The 12,312-nt window shown below is 39.5% G+C and overlaps 1 pseudogene; it reads right to left on the minus strand.

The window, feature by feature from the left end:
• Positions 1–10: 10 nt before the first annotated feature.
• LOC102875619 overlaps positions 11–12,312 on the minus strand; it is a 13,847-nt pseudogene continuing 1,545 nt past the window's right edge.

The following is a 12,312-nucleotide window of genomic DNA, read 5'->3' on the forward strand; positions in this document are numbered from 1 at the left end:
ACTGTCTAGGCTAAAAGAATTTGACACCAGTCTGAGAATAGGTGCTCTTTTCACTGATCTGTCAGGAAAGACAGATCAATAGAAAAGTCAGTGAAAGTGATCAATGACAACATCACAAGCAAACAAAAAAACACAACAAACAAAACCAAACTCATTGTTCTTCAGTGGTATTCCACCTGATAGTTGCCCTAGCCTCTCTGGTGGCTTGAATCCACAGGTGGCTCTGCAAGAGAAAGACAGGCAATCTCCTCCCAGGCTATTAACAGCCTGGGAAATGGAATATAGTTGTTGTTATTGTTGTTGTTTTTGTGTGCCATCCAGTCAGCTAGGAGTCATATAGCAACCCTATGACAATAGATCTGATACCGTGTCCTATCCTGTGCCACCCTCACAATCTGCTCACATATGCTCCAGCCCCTTGTTAGTACAGTCACTGTGTCAATCCATCTTGGAGATCTTCCTTTCTTTTTTTATTCTTCCTCTTTTCCCAAAATGATGTGTCCTTTGCCAAGAACTGGATCCTCCTGACAACATGACCAAAGTATGTTTCACCGTCCTAGCCTCTAAGGAGCACCCTGGTTGCATTTCCTCCAAGAAAGACTTGCTTGTTATTTTGGCAGTCCGTGAGATATATTCCGTACTCTTCTCTAACACTACAACTCAAAGGCATTGATCCTTCTTCCATTGTTCTTATTCACTGTCAAATTTCAGGTATGTAGGAAGTAACTGAAAAGACCATAGCTTGGCTCCAGTGCACTTTGGTCTAGACATGGATCCCCTTAAGCACTTGTAGGCACTTTGGAGAGGTATAGATAGATTGTTGTTGTGTACTGTTGAGTTGGAATCAACTCATAGCTGACCCTCCAGTGAATTTTCAGAGGCAGTAATTTGCAAGGGAGGAAATTGTCCATCTTCTACAGCGCAGCTGGTGAATTTACACTGCATACCTTTGTGGTTGTAGCACAATTCCTTGCCATTAAGTCATAGATAGATGGATAGATAGATGATGGATAGAGATGATAGATAGATAGATAGATAGATAGATAGATAGATAGATAGATAAGGGGAGATTGCCATATCTTGCTCCAAGACTTTTCAGTTAGTACCATCAGTTACTTATAATATAAATGTCATGGTGGAGGAGGGTTGGGATAATTGGGTATTGGACTGTTGGTTATTATTAGGTGCCAGTAAGTTGACTACAATCCATAATGACCCACAACAGATGTGAACCTTACCCTGTCCTGCACCATCACCATGAGCTCTATCATGCTCAAGCTCACTGTGGTGGTCACTGTTGCGATACATTTTCCCCCTTCTTCACTGACCCTCTACCTTTCTCAAAATTATCTCTCTCTAAAGGCTTCTTCCTGAAAATATGCCCAAAATAAGTGAGATAAAATTTCACCATCCTTGCCTCTAAGGAGCGCCCTGATTTCACATCTCTAATACAGATTTATTTGTTCTTTTGGTAGCTCATAGGGTATTCTATGTTCTTCTCTAGTATCACAACTCAAATGCATCAAAGCCTCTTCTGTCATCCTTATTCATTAACCAACTTTAAGGTGCATAGGAAGCAATTGAAAACACCATGGCTTGGATCAGGTGCATCAGAGTCTTTAAACTGACATCCTTGCTCTTTAGCAGTTTGGAGAGGTCCTTGACAGCAGATTTTTCCAGTGTAGTACATCCTTTGATTTTTAGACTGCTGTCACCATATATGTTGATTATGAATCCAAGTAAAATGAAATCATCGACAATTTCATTGTTTTCTCCATCTTTCGTGATGCTTCTTATTTATTGGCCCACTGGTGAGGATTTTTGTTTTCTTGATGCTGGAATATGAGCCATATTGAAGACTGTAGTCTTTGATCTTCTTTAGTAAGTGCTTCAAGTCTTCTTCAATTTCTGCAAGCAAGATTGTGTAGGTAATCAGATTATTAATGAGTCCTCCCCAAATCCTGATGTTTTTCATACAGTAAAGTTTCTTGAATAATTTGTTCAGCATACTACAGAAGGCAAGGACTGCAGCCTTCAATATGGATTGAAGCTCAACACCAAGAAAACAGATTCTCACCACTGGCCAATTGGGAGCATCATGATAGATGGTGAAGAGATTGAGATTGTTAACAGCTGTAGTTTCCTTGACTCCACAATCAACACTCTTGGTACCCCCAGCTAGAAAATTAAAAGGCAAATTGCATTGGGAACATCTACTGTCAGAGACCTCTCCAAAGTACTGAAGAACAACTATGTCAGTCTGGAGACTAAGGTGTGCCTGATACAGGCCATGGTCTTTGCAATCACTTGCAGTGCATCAGAGAGCTGGCAATGACTATGGATGATAGAAGGAGAATTGATGACTTTGAGCTGTGGTGTTGGAAAAGAGTATTAAATATACCAAGGACTGCTGAGAGAACAAACAGGTTCATTCTGGAGAGGGTAAGACCAGGATACTCCTTGGAGGCAAAGATTCTGAAGCTTCATCTGACATTTCTTTGGACATGTTTCAAAGAGGGACCAGTCCTTGGAAATGGACGTAATGCTTGGGAAGGTAGAGGGACAGCACAGGAGAGACAGACCCTCAATGAGATGGATTGATTCAGTGATTGGAGTAATAGGGGTAGGTATGTTAGAGACAGTGAGATTGGCACAGGATAGAGCAGGGTTTAGGGCTTTTATACATAGGGTCGCTATGAGTCGAAGGCGACTCGATGATACATAACAACAACAATACAGACTGAATAGATATGGATAAAGGATACAGTACTGATGCACACCTTTCCTGATTTTAAACTGTGCAGTGCTATTGCATGGGTTATGGGTACTGTGCAGGAAATATATGGGGAAGTTATTAAACATATATAATGGAAAAATCAACCTTAGGGAACCAAGCATAAAGAATCTGCTTAAAAAAATAATCTACCTTGACAGAACAAAATTCATGCCTTTGAACAATGCAGTTGGAGAGGAGTACTGAACATCCCATGGAGTGCCAAAGGACTAAGCAGATATCTTGGAGAGGGTGCAACCAAAGTACCCCTTAGCAGCAAGGATAGCAAAGCTTCGTCTTGTAAACTTTGGACATGTTGCTATGAGAAGGGCATCATTCTTGGAGGGGTCAACCAGATACATTGACATGGTGACTTCAGCAATGGGCTCTAGTATATCAGAAATTGTGAGGATGGCACAGAATAAAACAGGCTTTGGATCTGTTTTTCATAGAATTGCTATGAATTGTACTCGACAACACCTAATAGCATCTAATAATATTATATCTGAATTATGGTATATGGGATTGATTTAAATATGGTGTATTTAAACAATGTTAAGTCATTGCTATTTGTAATAAATCAGGCAATATCCAATGACTAATTTCTTTTAACAAATAGCATCCTGATAGCTATAGATAGAAGCCCTGGTGGCACATATGACAGTCTACTTCAAAAATATTTAATTTAGTCTTAGAAACCCTGTGAGACAATCCTACCATCTCTTAGATGGTCACTGGAAGTCTGATTTCACAGGAATGGCGAGGTTTTGGCCACAAACAGAAACCCAGAAAAATTAGAACACATACTCTTCTGAAGTATATCAAAAGCATTTGTCAAGATAGATCATATGCTAGGCCATAAATTTGCAAAGATTAAAATCATACCAAGTATGTGTCCTGACAATAATGGAGTAAAATTAGAAGTCAAGAACAGAAAGAAGTTTAGGAAGTTCACAAATATATGGAAGTAAAAAAACCTCCTAAATAACCAAGAGGTCTAAGGCGAGGGGGGGGGGGACACCCAAAAAACCACCAAGGAAAAATACATTGAGATGCGTGAAAAGCACAACATACCAAAATATTTTTAGGATGTGTACCAGTGTTTACGGCAGGAAAAATTGAAAACAACTTAAATGTCCAAAACATATGAACAAATAAGCAAAATATAGCACATACATACAATGGAGTATTACTGCACCATAAAGTAAAATGAAGTTCTGATTCATGCTACAACACAGATGAACCTTGACAAGATCCTCAGTGAATTTTTACAATAAAAGTTTTTAAATACATGCTGAGTTAAACAAGTCAAAAGGACAAATATTGTATAGTTCCACTAATTAATACATTGTTGCAAGATGGTTGCAACAATGCGAGCACAGAAGTGATTGTGAGGACGGTGCAAGACGCAAGACGGAGAAGGGTTCTGTTCAGTTGTATATAGAGTTGCTATGAATCAGAGCCTAGTTTGTGTAGAAACATGAATTTCTAGTTTTCTATAGGAATACTGAATTTCTGTTCATGGTGGTGGAATAATTTGGGAACAATAGTAGTTACGGTTGAATAACAAGAAAAGTATAATCAATGTCTGATTAATTGAATTATATATTAAAAAGTGTTCACTGGCAAATATTTTGTTATATGTGTAAACTTTTTTAACCACAATAAGATAATTTTTAGAAATCTGGTAAAAACCTCACTTACAGACTTCAGCTAAACAGTGCTTACCAAGAAATGTGTAGCTATAAATGCTTATAATAGTAAGAAAAAAGAGTCACTAACCAGTAACCTAACTTTCCACCTTAGGAAACAAGAAGAATAAAAGCAAAGTAATTCAAAAGCAAGCCAAGGAAGGAAATAATGAAGATCAAAGGCAGAAATAAAATGAAATGAGGACTAGAAAAATGGTTGAGAAAAATCAGTATGACCAAAAGTTATATTATCTTTGAATAATAATTATATTCTCTTTATCTGATAGTCTCTTTTATAATCTATTTATATTTATACTGTTATATTGTATTATCTTTATCTGACATTATATTAAGTTATAATATCCTTGAAGAGATGTTAAAAAATTGACAAAATTAGGTCAACTGTGCAAAAACACTATGCATCAGGATGGATGATGAAGAGATTGAGATTGTTAACAACTTTAGTCTGCTTGGCTCCATGGTCAACACTCTTGGCACCAGCAGCCAGGAAATAAAAAAATGTATTGCGATGGGAAAGTCTGCTGTTAGGGACCTCTCCAAAGTACTGAAGAGCAATGGTGTCACTCTGGAGACTAAGGTGCATCTGATACAGGCTATGGTCTTTGCAATCACTTGTTATGCATCAGAGAGTTGGACAATGACTAAGAAGGATAGAAGGAGAATTGATGCCTTTGAGCTGTGGTGCTGGAGAAGAGTATTGAGGGTACCCTGGACTGCCAAGAGAACAAACAGATTCATCCTAGAGAGGGTTAAACCAGGCTGCTCCTTGGAGGCAAGGATTCTGAGGCTTCGTCTGACTTACTTTGGGCATAAGGAGGGACAGGTCCTTGGAGAGGGATATCATGCTTGGGAGGGTAGAGGGACGGCGCAGAAGGGGAAGACCCTCTATGGGGTGGATTGATTCAGTGACTGGGGTAATCGGGATGGGTGTGCCAGAGACAATGCGATTAGCACAGGATAGAGCAGTGTTTAGTGCTGTTGTACAAAGGGTCGCTATGAGTCACAAGAGACTCGACGGCACATAACAACAACAACAACATGCAAAAAAAGATAGTGGGTTATTACTCTCTCTAGCAGGTGAAGCCTGGGTGCTTCGTAGAGGCAAGGGTGGTGAAACTTGGGCTCTCCAACTATGGCAGTTTATTGGGTTTGAATACAATATAGGAGCATACTGTACTTACCCTTTCTTACCAAATCAACATCTTTCCATCCAGGCATTATTTTTACAGACTTTTTAAGTGCCTGGAGGCAGTGAAGACTTCAGCTGTCAGATTGAATTAAGGAGTGGAGAGAATGGAGGTTGTTGAGCATGGCAGCAGCTCCAAACTATCTCTGTCTGTTGTAGGAAACAGCACCAGGTAACAGCAGAGAACACCATAAGTCTCTTTAATGGAGAAGAGCAAATTGAGTAATGGTATTTAAGAAAGCACTTGCCTTTGGTCATTTTCTTTTTCTTGGAATACCATAAATTATATCTGTTATATCTGGAGGAACATTCTTCCCCTTTGCACATCACTCTTTGTGAAAGAGGTAACATGGGTTTGCTATGATGCTGAACCTTGCGCCATGGGGATATCAAATACCATAATGGTTTCCCATTGTGGACAGTGTTTGGTGGAACTCTCAGTTGCAAAACACGTTTGGAAGCAGGAGTGGCATCCATTTCCTAAACCACATGCCTTTGGAAACTCGATGAACTTGGAGAAACAACAAAAGCTGTGGAAAGGCATTAGGTCTTTTGTTCATAGATTTGCTATGAGTCGACCTCGACTTGACAGCAATCAATAACAACATAAAAACAAAAAGAAGCAGCGAAATGCTCCCAGATTGGCATTTTGGGGGGTGAGAGCCAATGAGAATGCATGATTATGGAGGAATTTGGAATGACGGAGCTCATGGAGCTTGAACCATGCTTTGGTTCTTAAATTTGGTAGGTTTTAATTGTTTTTGGTCAGACATTCTTCTAGGTCATATAACACTGATCTGTCCATTTGCTGTACAAAGGTAACTCGTTCTTGCTGTGATGTTGAACACTGTGACACAATGTGTCAAAAGCGATAATGGTCACACATGGTGAACAGTGTTTGGTGGAGCTCTCCGATTCAAACAAACTTCGAAGCAGGGATGGCATCCACTTTCAAAATAACTTGTCTCTGGAAACCCTATGACCCTGGAGAAAGAATGAAAGTTATACAAATGTTCAGGTCTTTCGTTCATAGGGTCTCTATGAGTCACCTACGATTCAATGGCACTTAACAACATGCAAACCCCACCATAATTTAGTGAGAATAAAAGTAGAAATATTGTTGCCACAAAACCCCAACATGGATTATAAAGGAATACTATGAACACTTGACTATCTTAAAATTAGATAAATTAAATGGGAAAATCTATAGAAATAGAAACTATGAGTATTGACTCAAGAAAAAGAAAGGATGATGGAGAAATATAGCAACAAAGAGAGGTGATAGTTACGTAACACAATGAATGTATTAATGTCTCCAAATTATGTTAAAATGTTGAAATGGTAAATGTTGTGTTGTTGTTGTTTACCAAAGAGTCAAAATCAACCCATAGCTGATCCTCAAGTGGGTTTTCAGAGGAGATTGCCCCTCCTTCTTCCGTGGAGCAGCTGGTGGCCTCAAACCACATTCCTTCAGGATTGCAATAACTCCAATTATGAGAATACTGCAAGTCACATGAAATTTTTGGTTTACCAGTCCATACAGCATTTATACTTGCTCTATACTATTGTTGTTGTTGTTGTTAGGTGCCATAGAGTCAAGTACAACTCATAGCAACCTTATGAACAAAAGATCTGAACCCTGTTTTATCCTGTGCTATCCTCATACTTCCTGATATACAAGAACCCAGTGCAGCAATCACTGCAGCAATCCACCTGGTCAAAGGTCTGCCTCTCCTTCAACTACTCTCCATCCTTCCTAGCATCATGTACCTCTTCAAGGAATAGCCCCTCCTAGCAACATGCCTAAAGTATGTGAGGCAAAGCCTCATTATTCTTGCCTCCAAAGAATACTGTCCAAGACATATTTGGTTATTCTTTTGGCCGTTCGTGGGATATTCAGTGCTCTTCCCCAACACCACAGCTCAAAGATATCAATTATTCTTCTGTTATCCTTATTCACTGTCCATTTCTCAGATGCATAGCAAGTGGTCAGAAAGACTATCGCCTGAATTAGATTCACCTTAGTCCTCAAACTGACATATTTACTCCTCAACAATTTGGAGAGGTCCCTAACTGCAGGTTTTTCCAGTGCAGTACATCCATTGACTATGCAAAGGCATTTGACTGTGTGGCTTATAACAAGTTGTGGCTGACATTGAAAAGAATGGGAGTCTCAGAGCACTGTGCTCATGTGAAACCTATATCTGGACCAGGAGGTTGTTGTGTGAACAGAGCAGGGGAACACTGCATGGTTTAAAATTAAGGAGGGAGTGTGTCAGGGTTGTATTCTCCATCCATACCTATTTAATCTGTATTTTAAGCAAATTATTTTAAAAAGCTAGACTCTATGAAGAAAAATGTGTCATCAGGTTTGGAAGGAAACTCATCAGTAACCTGTTATGCAGATAACACAACCTTGCTTGCTGAAAGTGAAGAGGATTTGAACCACTTGTTGCAGAATATCAAAGACTGCAACCATCAATATGGATTGCATCTCAACATCATGAAAACAATCCTAGCCACTGGACTGATGGGCAATATCATGATGGATGGAGAAGAGATTGAAACTGTCAACAATTTCATCTTGTGTGGATCCAAAATTAATAGTACCAGCAGTAAGTAAATAATTGCTCTATATTAGAGTCTCTTAAATGTGCACCAGTATTATGTCTAAAAATTTAGATACATGAATTTAAAATGCTTTGTTGTTTAAAATACTATCATCTGAACCTTGTAATTCCCCACCACCACCACCTCACATAAGGTCTTGGCTTTATGTTAATGGATGCTAAGTGATCAGGATGGCAGCTGAGGATTGGAGAGGCTGTGGCAATTTCTTAAAATAAGAATAATGAAGTTTCCTGCATCAACTGACTCCTCACAAAAAATTTCTCTGTAAAGGTCCTTGAGTGGTACAGACAGTTTGTGCTCAGTAGCTAACCTTTGAAAGATTGGAGTTTTAACAAAATTTATTTCTCAAATAGTAAGACTTTAAAGTAAAAGTTTCTCACTCCTTGTAAAATGGGTGTTATATTAATAGATATACAATCAACATTAATCTCATTGTACAGTTCCATCAGAGCTCTTGGGAAACCAAGATTCATTGTCAATGAGCAGTAATATTTTGAAAGAAATTTCGTTTTCTGAGTATTAAGTATTCAGTAAGTCATGTTGTGAAAAGATGTATTGCCTTCCAGAATTTGTTGCTTCATTTACAGAACATAGGCAGAATTGAGTTAGCATAATTATTAAGGACCATAGAATTTTCAGAATGGTAAATGAGCATTGGCTTCAATTTGAGGTTACCAGCAGCATTTGCTCCTAACAAGAGTATCAGCCTGTCCTTTGAAACTTTGAGGCCAGACTCGACTTTTCTTCTTTTGCTATGAAAGCCCTGAATAGCATGGTCTTCCAACATAAAGTTGGTTTTTATACCTTAAAAATATATTTTCTTATAAATCAATTACCTTAGCTAGGTCTTCTGGATAACTCACAGCAGCTTCTATATCATTAATTGCTGTTTCACCTTGCAATTTTATGTTATGGAGATGACTTTCTTTCAACTTAATGAACCAACCTCTGTTAGTGTCAAAGATTTAGACCTGCCAATTATGGCTCCTTTCCCCCACCCCCCATATTCCTCCAACAACCTTGGGCAAAGGCTTCTAGCTCTGGTTCCATTAGATAACAGTCCTAAGGTCAGCTCTGCCTTATGTGAGTTCTCCTGTTCTCTGTTCTCTGCCTGGCTGCTTCTCCTATAAGCTCTGGTCTGAGTAGTGCAGGAATCTTTGGTCCCAAAGGACATACATTCTTTGCTTCTTCTTTCCTGATGGTAGGATTCTTGAATCAGCTGTGAATCCACTCAGTTTAATGGCCAGACTAGCCCATCCCTTTGTTAATGAACCAATACATCCATTCAAATGCCCTCACCCATTCATATAGCAAAGTCAAACCCAATGCCTAGGATGACAATATTGAACAATGAATGTTGACACCACAGACCACCCTCTGGCTTGTCTAGCCACAGTTGTTGTTGATATAGACCATGGAGTTGACTACTACTCATAGTGACCCCATGCACAAAAGCTCTGAACCCTGCTCTATTTTGAGCCAGTCTCTGACACACCTACTCTGACACATCATTACTCCAGTTACTGTGTCAATCCATCTCATCCAGAGTCTTTCTTCTGCATTGTCCCTACACCCTTTCAAACATGATATCCTTCTCGAAGGATTGGTCCCTCCTGAAAACATGCCGAAGTATGTAAGACAGAGCCTTAAAATCCTTGCCTCCAAGGAGCATCTTGCTTTCACCTTCACTAAGCCATATCTGTTCTCTTGGCACTCCTTGGTTTGTTCAGTACTCTTCTCCAGCACGACAAGTCAAAGGCATCAATTCTTCTTTGGTCATTGTCCAGTTCTATGATGCACAGCAAGTAATTGGGAAGACTGTGGCCTGGATCAGGTGCACCTCAGTCTCTAGATAGACATTGTTACTCTTCAGCACTCTGAAGAGATCCTTGACAGCAGATTTTCCTAATGCAATTTGTCTTTTGATTTCTTGACTGATGGTGCCAAGAGTGTTGATTGTGGAATGTAACAAGCTGAAATTGTTAGCAATCTCAAGCTCTTCTCCATCTATCATGGTACTGCCAATTGGCCCAGTGGTAATCTTTGAATCCTTGATGTTGAACTCTAATCCATACTGCAGACTACAGTGTTTGACTCTGCAACAAATGCTTCAGGCCCTTCTTGGTTTCAGCAAGCAAGGTTGTGTCATCAGCATAACACATGTTGTTGATGAATCTTCCTCCAATCCTGATGCCACAGAACACCTTCTGGCTTTTCTAACCACTAACTTTCATATTTGAAGAATTCCCTTTCCTTTTATAATCATCTTACTAATAACTATATTCATGAAAGGATACTTTAGATAGTCAAATTCTGATTTTTCCATCCCTATCAAACCAGTACTCTGAGGGAACAAGCATGTCTCTTCTACTGAAGAATCTTCAGTTTGGAAACTTCCAACATCTATTGCTGTCGATACAAGCAAAGTCTAGTTCAGAGCAAGTCATCAGATTGCAGCAATAAACACTAGCTCATAGCATGGATCATCTTCTCTTCATCTGATATGGTTCTGGTCAACTCATCCCCAGCCATCCACCACTAGGTCCAAATGGCTACCAGCTGCAAACTCAGGAGTCCACACTTCCCCCTGCATTTCAGACTAGCTGATTCTTTCTTTCAACCTTAGCTCCCACATGAGACCAAGTCAACAATCCAGAGGTCCCCATGACTCCCTGTTCCTCAATCCAGCAACTCTATTCTGCTTAATTATATATCTGTGAACACTAGATGGACAGCGCTAAAACACCTAAGCTTACCCTGTCTCTTCATTGCTGCATCTCTTTTTCTTCCACTCCAATGGATCCACGTGGTCGCCAGTGGTCGTACTTGCCAGGTTTCTTTAACTTCAAGTCCTGGAAGGAGGCTCAGTCTTTTTTGTTCTCTCTTTCTTCCTGCTTGCCTTTCTTTCATTACAAGTTCAATGTAGGTTTATGGGCCCATTTAAATGCAAATCTCAACAAAGTACTGAGTGGGAATTAATCTTTCCCCTAGATCTAGCCCCAGCACCCTCAACATGCACGACCAAATTCAACTTTTGACAAGCTTATCTTGAGGGCTATTCTTTCCTTTTAGTACTTCTAATTTGGAAGCAGGAGTGGCATCCACTTCCTAAACAACATGCCTCTGGAAACTCTATGAACTTTGATAAATGAAGATAATAATAGAAAGGCTTCAGGTCTTTTGTTCAAAGGGTCACTCTGAGTCGTGCTCAACTTAACTGAAATAAACAACAATCAAGCACGGAGAGCACTGATGGCCTAGTGTGGCAAGAAGCTGCACTGCAGTCCCAGTTCAAGGCTGCTCCATGGGAGAATAGATACACAGTCTTCTCCCATGCAATTGTTGATTGCTGTTGAGATGAGCAGAACTCATAGCAATGCTATGAATAAAAGACCTGAACCCTGTTCTATAACTATTATCTTTTCTAAACCCAGTTTCCACATTTGGCAGTTCTCTGCCAAAACGGGTTCCACTCTTTTTTGGATAAAGCACTATCTTGCTTGTGTGTGATATTACTGATTTTGTTCAATCATTTCCAAACTTTGCTGGGGCACCCTTTTTTTGTAATAAGAATAAATATAAATCTCTTCCAGTAGATATGAATCTCTTCTAGTTGGCCAGGTAGTTGTCCTCCAGATTTTTTGGCATAAACTAGTGAGAACATTCAAGGCAGCACCTGTTTGTTGAAATACGTAGTCTCCAATATGGATTGAAGCTCAATGTCAAGAAAACAAAGTTTCTCACCACTGGGCCAATTAGCAGTTTCATGATAGATAGGAGATTGAGATTGTTAACAGCTTCAGCTTCCATGGTTCCACAATTAACACTCTTTTTTTTCTTTTTTTGGCAGTTTCCAAGTAATTTTATTCAGAATTTTGAATTTGCTTCCTGAATCAATAAATACTATACAAAACAATGTAAAAATGGCTACCATTTTCTCTCCCTTGCTCCCCCCACCTAGAACAATACCCTGGGCCACCTCACTCTAGCACTGTCCCTTCAGATTTGGT

This window comes from Elephantulus edwardii, unplaced genomic scaffold, assembly GCF_000299155.1.
Source record: "Elephantulus edwardii isolate Elephantulus edwardi_28Jun2011 unplaced genomic scaffold, EleEdw1.0 scaffold00239, whole genome shotgun sequence".
Lineage (NCBI taxonomy): Eukaryota > Metazoa > Chordata > Mammalia > Macroscelidea > Macroscelididae > Elephantulus > Elephantulus edwardii.